This window comes from Coregonus lavaretus (genome assembly GCF_964263955.1).
Source record: "Coregonus lavaretus genome assembly, chromosome: 33".
Classification (NCBI taxonomy): domain Eukaryota; kingdom Metazoa; phylum Chordata; class Actinopteri; order Salmoniformes; family Salmonidae; genus Coregonus; species Coregonus lavaretus.
In genome coordinates this window covers 11,750,059-11,760,101 of record NC_140020.1, presented here as the reverse complement: position 1 = coordinate 11,760,101, position 10,043 = coordinate 11,750,059, and the positions used below count along the sequence as shown (strand labels likewise).

Genomic DNA, 10,043 nt, shown 5'->3' with positions numbered 1-10,043 from the left:
GGTAAGATAAATTGCCATTCCACTTGAGAAAGGTGGCCAACTCCTCATATAGCCTATTACCGGCAACTTCAGAAGAGTAATGGCAGAATCTGCGAAAGCCAGCAGGAGCAGGAGGAGAATAGTTGGGTCAGGTTAAGGTTTTTTCTTCTGGTTATCTAGACCTCTGGCACCCTCTTGAGGCATTTGTCTTATTTCATCAAACCGTAAGCTCAATGCATATAGTTGATTTTATTAAAAACACATGTCTATATATGGAAAAACACACGTTTAAAAATGTCGACCGATTTATTTTTTTTGGTCGGGGACAGCCCTAATGTACTCACATACTTAGTGGAACAATGACATTCTGCTTAGTCCGCTCCCTGTAGGCAGAAGAATGTCAGGACCAGGACTATCCCTGGCTACGTCCCAAATGGCACCCTATTCCTTGTATAGTGCACTACTTTTCACCAGGGACAACAGGGCGCTGGCCAAAAGTAGTGCACCATGTAGGGAATAGGGTGCCATTTGGGACACAGCCCGTCTAGTGTTGAGGCCACATAGCATTTTCTCTAGAGACCCATCCCATATCTCAGGGGGAGAGAATACATTGTATTAAGTAAATCTGAAGGCAAATCCTTTCAAAGTATATAAATTAGTGACCCGCAGTGTTTGTCATTATACCCTGATGAAGACAGCTTGTCTGTCGAAACGTTGGTTATTAGATTATTGCATCTGAGCTCCTAGAGTGTAAGGCTCTCCTTTTCTTTTTCAATTGTATTAAGTAAACCATGAAAAGTACACTGGTCTCAGTAGCCTGATATTTTCCCTCCAGTATACATGTCTAGGCAACTGACACTGAAATAAGGAAAGCACCTTAAAGAGGCAGGGATATGGGATATTTTGAATAGGGATGAGCAACACACCATCAGGGATGTCAGTGTCCAGAGCCACGGCCATCTCGTAGGTCCAGCAGCGGGCCACGTTGCGGATGGTGTAGCCTCCGCCACCCAGCATCAGTAGGGGAAGGTTGAACGACTTCATGTATTCAACACACTTGGCATGGCCTGGTGGAAATACAGCATGGAGTGACAAAACATTAAACACTGTAGGAAAAACATGGAGGGCTTAGAATATAATATGCTTCTTGAAGTCCAAGTTAGATTTGATCCATCCAGTTCAATCAATGACACACTAAAAACGTACAACGCTGGCTCAATCATTACATTTAACAAAGCTACACAATTTTAAAGTGGCCTCATCCACAAAAAAGTTAGCAGACAAGCAGACAGCTTTCTTACCGCAGATGGTGAGGTTGAAGCAGCCCAGTCGGTCTCCTGAGAGGGAGTCTGCTCCACACTGCAGCACCACTGCACTGGGCTGGTATATCTCCATCACCTTGGCCATCATCTAGCACACTTGCTAATCCATAACTTAAATACTGCATCCATCATAAAGCACTCTTCCCAAGTAAAATGCCGAGGCAAATTGTGGAAGTGAGATTATTTCTTAGTCAGCATGTCTAATCGAAGACATTCACAACTATAGTTATGGAAAGAAAGTCTCTAACCAGGTATCAATGAGCCACTGAGTGTAACAGAGGACCAGGAAGTTCAAATTGAGGTCTGAGACGGGGGGGCTGCATCCCAAACAACACCCTATTTCCTACATAATGCACTACTTTTACTGATCAAAAGTAGTGCCATTTGGGACATGGCCAAGTACTCACCCTGAGGTCTCCAGTCCCGAGGAAGTACTCTCTGTATTTGTGGAAGGACACGGACATGACCCTGTCTGTGGTATAGAAGGCCTCCTCCACTCCATCTCCATGGTGGATGTCAATATCAATGTACAGCACCCTCTGGTGGTACCTGGGAATATTGCCTCCTACATGTTTAATTGATGGGTGTGAAGAATTAAATCAGAGGCATGCATAGTAGAATAAAAAGTATAGGGCATTTATTACAGACGTTGATTCAGGAGGTTTACACAAACAAAAAGAAAGGCACCATCACTGATGCATTTCATTGTATGAGTCATACTGTTAAGCCAGTGTCTACCTCCTGAGTGGCGCAGTGGTCTAAGGCACTGCATCGCAGTGCTAACTGTGCCACTAGAGATCCTGGTTCGAATCCAGGCTCTGTCGCAGCCGGCCCCGACCGGGAGACTCATGGGCGGCGCACAAGTCGTCCAGGGTAGGGGAGGGAATGGCCGGCAGGATGTAGCTCAGTTGATAGAGCATGGCGTTTTCAACGCCAGGGTTGTGGGTTCGATTCCCACGGGGGGCCAGTATAAAAAAAATATGTATTCACTAACTGTAAGTCGCTCTGGATAAGAGCGTCTGCTAAATGACTAAAATGTAATGTAAATGTCTATCTGGGGAACACAAACTCACTTGTGGAGCTCCAGAATGGCCAGGAAGATGTCATTGACGTAACAGAAGCCAGAGGCCTCAGACTTCTTGGCGTGGTGGAGTACACCGGCCCAGTTCACCGCAATGTCTGTCTGCTGCCTGTTAAGTTTCACTGATCCCGCTGTTCCAGGGGAGGAAAAACATGTTTTTAGTTTACAGTATTTCTGTATTTTCACAAGCATATGTTGCAATTTCTAAACCAAGAGGGACTAGTTCTACTCTTTGCAGTTAAAAACAGAGGAAATCCAAAGTTTGGGCTGTAAAAGCAAACATTTCACAGAGAAAAAAGCATGAGAAATAAATTACCTTTGACAACAGAGCTTCAATAAAACCCTGTAAACACGGCAGTGTGTACAAATCCCCAACTGTGCTGCAACATCCACGTCTCCCTAGAGCCTGAGGTAGCAGACAGACACAGTGGTCTGATCTGGTTCTGTTCCTCTGAGTGGCTTCCTATGTACTGAAGACATCGCCTGACTAATGATCAAACTTCTCGTTGTTTTGGAAATGTCAGTCAAATGTTAGCTAAATTGGTCTCTCCTATTATTGCTATGCAGATGACAACTACTGTTCTCCTTCCCCCTTCTGACACCCAGGTGGCGACACGCATCTCTGCGTGCTTGGCAGATATCTCAGCTTGGATGTCAGCCCACCACCTCAAGCTGACATCCATATGTATACGTATGGGTGGTCCTCTGTAGCTCAATTGGTAGAGCATGGCGCTTGTAACACCAGGGTAGTGGGTTCGATCCCCGGGACCACCCATACGTAAAAATGTATGCACACATGACTGTAAGTCGCTTTGGATAAAAGCGTCTACTAAATGGCATATTATATTATTATATTTAAGCTCAACAACACGGAGCTGCTCTTCCTCCCGGGAAAGGCCTGCCCGCTGCAATACCTCTACATCACGGTTCACAACTCCATGGTATCCCCCTCAAAGAGTGCAAAGAACCTTGGCGTGACCCTGGACAACACCCTGTCGTTCTCTGCAAACATCAAAGCAGTGATTTGCTCCTGCAGGTTCATGCTCTACAACATCCGTAGAGTACGACCTTTCTTCACACAGGAAGCGGCACAGGTCCTAATCCAGGCACTTGTCATCTCCCGTCTGGCCCGCCTGGTGTTCAACCTTCCCAAGTTCTCCCATATCACCCAGCTGGCTTCCAGTTGAAGCTTGCATCCACTACAAGACCATGGTACTTGCCTACAGAGCAGCAAGAGGAACTGCCCCTCCCTACCTTCAGGCTATGCTCAAACCCTACACTCCAACCCAAGTACTCCGTTCTGCCACCTCTGGTCTCATGGCCCTCCCACCCCTACGGGAGGGAAGCTCCCGCTCAGCCCAGTGAAAGCTCTTCTTTGTCCTGGCACCCCAATGGTGGAAACAGCTTCCCCCTGAAGCTAGGACAGCAGAGTCCCTACCCATCTTCCAAAAACATCAGAAACCCTACCTATTCAAAGAGTATCTTTAAGAATCCCACAGCACCCCCCCCCCCCTTCGTGAACTAACACTCGCTCTTTCCCCCCCTACTAGCACTGACTTTGCTGATAGCTACTTTATTGAGGAAAAAGTACTTACTATGACTGAGATTTGGTTGTCCCACCCAGCCGTCTTAAGATGAATGCACTAACTGTAAGTTGCTCTGGACAAGAGCATCTCCTAAAAGACTCAACTGTAAATGTTGCTCATACTGATCAACAGATGTGTACCCGTGGGCATATGTTGTGTTCATTTGCTAACTGGGTGGAGTTTAAATTATCACTCAAATTCATATTTAGCATCAATAGAATGATCTTCAGTTTCCCTGGACATTACAACATAATGCCGGATAAATAAAAGCTATTGTGTGTACGCACGTACCAGCAGAGCCACCAGTGGATCGCTGGCAGAACTCAAATAACCCATCAAACACAGGACAATCCTCCCCAACATTGACTTAGAGGGGAAAATAAAACATTATTTTTCATGTTATCCAATATGAAGAAAAACTTAATTCATATGTATTTTTAACACTAGGCTAGTGTTAACACTAGTTGTCCCCTGTCCAGTCTTAAGGTTCATTACAACTCCTGGCCCTAGCTATGGAGCCAACATCGTACACCACTGCATTTGCTTGCTGTACTCTGACATGTTGTCTGGTCGGATGGATTTGAGGAACTTGATGTAATCATCACTGTGATATTTGGTCATTTCCTCTGTAGTGGCTTTGTGTGGTCTCTGCAACATAAAGAATAATACAACACTTGAAGGAGAAAGATAGAAAAAGCCATAGCTACACATTCAGTGTTAGTTACCATTACTCCCTGGAATCATGTTATTAACTTACATATATTTCAATTTTTCTGTACAGCCCATAATTCAACAGCAGGTGGGTCATGCGAAGTCGGTGTGGTTTCATTGGATGCCCTTGTCAATAATAATTTCCGATATCACCTGGATATGGGAGAAAAATCACATTATTCTACAGTCAGACAGTGATACAGTACATTTTATAAATGATCATTTTTATACACCTAATTACCCTTTTTTAAATTAAAAGATCTAAACATACAGCGCATTCAGAAAGTATCAGCCCCCTTCCCTTTTTCCACATTTTGTGACGTTACAGCCTCATTCTAAAATGTCTTACATTATATTTTTTCCTCAATCTACACACAATATCCCATATTGACAAAAATAAAAATAAACAGAAATACCTTATTTACATAAGTATTCAGACCCTTTGCTTTGAGACTCGAAATTGAGCTCAAGTGCATCCTGTTTCCATTCATCATCCTTGAGATGTTTCTTCAACTTGATTGGAGTTCACCTGTGGTAAATTCAATCGATTGGACATGATTTGGAAAGGCACACACCTGTCTATATAAGGTCCCACAGTTGACAGTGCATGTCAGAGCAAAAACCAAGCCATGACGTCAAAGGAATTGTCCGTAGAGCTCCAAGACATGATTGTGTCGAGGCACAGATCTGGGGAAGGGTACCAAAAAATGTCTGCAGCATTGAAAGTCCAAGAACACAGTGGCCTCCATCATTCTTAAATGGAAGAAGTTTGGAACCACCAAAACTCTTCCTAGAGCTGGCCGCCTGGCCAAACTGAGCAATCGTGGAAGAAGGGCCTTGGTCAGGGAGGTGACCAAGAACCCGATTGGAGCTCTGACAGAGCTCTAGAGTTCCCCTGTGGAGACGGGAGAACCTTCCAGAAGGACAACCATCTCTGCAGCACTCCACCAATCAGATCTTTATGGTAGAGTGGCCAGACAGAAGCCACTCCTCAGTAAAAGGCACGACAGCCCGCTTGGAGTTTGCCAAAAGGCACCTGAAGGACTCAGACCATGAGAAACAAGATTCTCTGGTCTGATGAAACCAAGATTGAACGCTTTGGCCTGAATGCCAAGCGTCACATCTGGAGGAAACCTGCCACCATCCCTACGGTGAAGCATGGTGGTGGCAGCATCATGCTGTGGGGATGTATTTCAGCGGCAGGGACAGGGAGACTAGTCAGGATCGAAGGAAAGATGAACGGAGCAAAGTACAGAGAAATCCTTGATGAAAACCTGCTCCAGAGCGCTCAGGACCTCAGACTGGGGTGAAGGTTCACCTTCCAACAGGACAACGACCCTAGGTACACAGCCAAGTCAATGCAGGAGTGGCTTCGGGACAAGTCTCAATGTTGTTGAGTGGCCCAGCCAGAGCCCGGACTTGAACATCTCTGGAGAGACCTGAAAATAGCTGTGCAGCGACGCTCCCCATCCAACCTGACAGAGCTTGAGAGGATCTGCAGAGAAGAATTTGAAAAACTCCCCAAATACAGGTGTGCCAAGCTTGTAGCGTCATACCCAAGAAGAATCGAGGCTGTAATCGCTGTCAAAGGTGCTTCAACAAAGTACTGAGTAAAGGGTCTGAATACTTATGTAAATGTCATATTTCATTTTATTTATTAACAAACATTTATAAAAACCTGTTTTTGCTTTGTCATTATGGTGTATTGTGTGTAGATTAATTAGGGGGGGGAAAACAATGTAATACATTTTAGAATAAGGCTGTAACGTAACAAAATGTGGAAAACGTCAAGGGGTCTGAATACTTTCCGAATGCACTGTAATAGCTACTGCACTACTACCACAGGTTATAATTACAGTGCCTTCAGAAAGTATTCACACCCCTTAATTTTTTCCACATTTTGTTGAATTTAAAAAGGATTACAGATATTTCTTTGTCACAATACCCCATAATGTCAGTGGAATTATTATTATATATATATATTTTTTTTAAACTAATTATACTGAACAAAAATATGAAAGTAACATGCAAAAAGTGTTGGTCCCATGTTTCATGAGCTGAAATAAAAGATTCCAGAAATTTTCCGTATGCACAAAAAGCTTTTCTCTAAAATTGTGCACAAATTTGTTTACATCCCTATTAGTGAGCATTTCCCCTTTGCCAAGATAATCCATCCACCTGGCAAGTGTGGCATATCAAGAAGCTGATTAAACAGCATGATCATTACACAGGTGCACCTTGTGCTGGGGATAATAAAAGGCCACTCTAAAATGTGCAGTTTTGTCACACAACACAATGCCACAGACATTGCAATTGCCATGGTGACTGCAGGAATGTCCACCAGAGTTGTTGCCAGAGAATGTAATGTTCATTCCGCTACCATCAATGTTGTTTTAGAGATTTTGGCAGTACGTCCAACCGCCTTCACAACCACAGACCACATGTAACCACGCCAGCCCAGGACCTCCACATCCGGCTTCTTCACCTGCAGGATCGTCTGAGACCAGCCACCCAGACAGCTGATGAAACTGACGAGTATTTCTGTCTGTAATAAAGCCCTTTTGTGGGGAAAAACTCATTCTGATTGGCTGGGCCTGGCTCCCCAGAGGGTGGGCCTGCCACCCAGTCATGAAAGATCCATAGATTAGGGCCTAATGCATTTATTTCAAATGACTGATGTCCTTATATGAACTGTAACTTGTTGAAAATGTTCCATGTTGCATCATTTTTTTAATTCAGTATAATAAAAAATGTAAAGCTGAAATGTCTTGAGTCAATATTTAACCCCTTTGTTATGGCAAGCCTAAATAAGTTCACAAGTAAACATTTGCTTTGCAAGTCACATAAATTGCAAGACTCACTGTGTGCAATAATAGTGTTTAACATGATTTTCGAATGACTACCTCATCTCTGTACCCCCCACATACTGAGGGTGGATCTACAACATTGTAGTTACTCCACAATACTAACCTAATTGACAGAGTGAAAATAAGGAAGACAGTGCAAAAGTAATACTGCAAAAAAACTTTTTGTCCTGAATACAGTGTTTGGGGTAAATCCAATACATTACTGAATACCACTCTCCATATTTTCTAGCAAATTGGTGGCTGCATCATGTTATGGGTATGCTTGTAAATTAGATATTTCTGTATTGATTTTCAATGTGTAAACATGTCTAAAAACATGTTTTCACTTTGTTATTATGGGGTATTGTGTATAGATGGGTGAGAGAAAAAAACGATTTAATTTGAATTCAGGCTCTAACAACAACATGTGGAATAAATCAATGGGTATGAATACGTTCTCAAGGCAATGTGTATTTACTAATACTATCTCGCTACTACTACAGTGCAACTGTCAGTTTACTAGCAGTAACCAATAAAACAATGCAGAGTATACGCAATGGCTGATGATGTGACGTCGACATCACACACATGGCCCTTGTTGGTAGCAATAAAAGGTACTAATCTAACTAACTTTGTTTATATTTTCAAGTTTATAAAACAAATACTACACAAGTGTCAATATTTGTGTAAAATAATAGTTCCTAAAATGAAATATTGAACAATAACGTTAGCTGGCTAAATTCGCAGTTCAACCAGCAATGCCCATGATGAGTGAAGCTAGTAGCGACGACAGTAACGTTAACTATCAACAGTAGTTTACCAATATCTAGATTCTAGGACATCGTCTTGTAACGTATTTCATCATCATAAAAGGAACAGAAAAACAAATCCCATCATGTCTTAACTTGGCAGGCTAGCTTAGTTAGCAAAGATAATGAATATTGCACTGCACTGGATGTCATGGCTAGGCTAGCCATGTCCAATGCTGAAGTCAAAATGAACATGCATTTCTTTACCGTCATAAGAGTAACAGACTTTCTTCTTGGTGCCACCTGCAACGGTGTAAGCCATGTTGAGTCGGCTTTTTGTTTGGGTTGCTTGCTCAAACAAAGGTAGAATGGACGTGATGGTCGATAGCGCTAGCGAAATGTTTGGAGGAAGAATCAGGGTTGCCAGGTTAAGTTAAATTTGTAGGCCAATGACTACACAAAATGACCTGGTCAAAAGGCCTGAAAACTTGGCCAACATTTTTTCACACAGCAAGATAGGAGTTGCCACATTTATTCAATAAACCATTTCCCCATAACTTTATCGAGCCAATTAAGAAGGAATATCGAAGCAAAATTCGGTTTTCATCAAAATAATTATTATTGTGAACTATGACATGACATCATAAACTCATTTTAATATGTTGCAAGAGAAAACATAATTCGCCCTTTTAAACTCCCCAGATCATTTTCCATCAATGGATGTTGATTTAACGTGTTTGACTGCTATGATTAAGCAATAACGCACGAGTGGGTATGGTATATGTCCAATATATATGGCCAGTATATCATGGCTAAGGGCTTACACATGACGCAATGCGGAGTGCCTGGATACAGCCATTAACCGTGGTATATTGGCCATATACCACAAACCCGGGGGTGCCTTATTGCTATTATAAACTGGTAATTATAACAGTAAAAATATTTTTGGGTCATACCCATGGTATATGGTCTGATATACCACGGCTTTCAGCCAATTAGCATTCAGGGCTCGAACCTGGTATATAATTGTAAATCAATCCCTTTTGCGCATGTGCATAACTATAGATAAATCCAACAGGAGAGTTTGAGTGATGAAAGTTGGACAGAGGATCTCGAAATCTTTGAGCAAGAAACACTTGGAAGAACTTTAAAAAATGAATGTTTAGGCTACAGACGATGGGTTCGTAATTTCAATCACTGAATTAAATATTAATACTATGTAGCCTATATGAACTGAAGAGACACAAGAGGGCACCCCACACTCATTTTAGATCCCAAGGGGTCTTTATTTTCATACTGTATGCTCTCACTCTAATCACTATCTCCTTTGCCATCTTCTCATGTCTTTTCTTGGAACTCCATCCATACACACACACACACACACACACACACACACACACACAACTGAAGCATCTTGTTTACATTTCTCACATTTTAGGCATCCAGCTTTGGCCTTGGATGGATCATGTTGCAATGAGATGGGCACAGAGGTATGTATGTACAGTCCTTTTCAGTGTGGCGGCAAATTAGTTGAACAGGAGAAGAGGATGTGGTTGCTTGTGGAGGGAGAGCAGTGTTGGTGGTCAGTAGAACAGCTGCAGTGACGCTGATTGGTTGCTCTGGCTCATCACTTCTTGACAAAAATAAATATAGATTTAGAAATTAGTTCCACATTGACATACAGTGGGGGAAAAAAGTATTTAGTCAGCCACCAATTGTGCAAGTTCTCCCACTTAAAAAGATGAGAGAGGCCTGTAATTTTCATCATA

General features: G+C 42.6%; 1 pseudogene across 1 annotated transcript; it reads right to left on the bottom strand.

The window, feature by feature from the left end:
• Positions 1–823: 823 nt before the first annotated feature.
• Positions 824–8,596, bottom strand: LOC311108138 (histone deacetylase 2-like; annotated as a pseudogene). Its single transcript has 9 exons — positions 8,542–8,596; positions 4,726–4,832; positions 4,499–4,616; positions 4,260–4,334; positions 2,375–2,513; positions 1,709–1,850; positions 1,281–1,389; positions 906–1,046; positions 824–837 (listed from the first exon to the last, which is right to left on the bottom strand). The product of its transcript is annotated as a histone deacetylase 2-like (transcript).
• Positions 8,597–10,043: the final 1,447 nt, after the last annotated feature.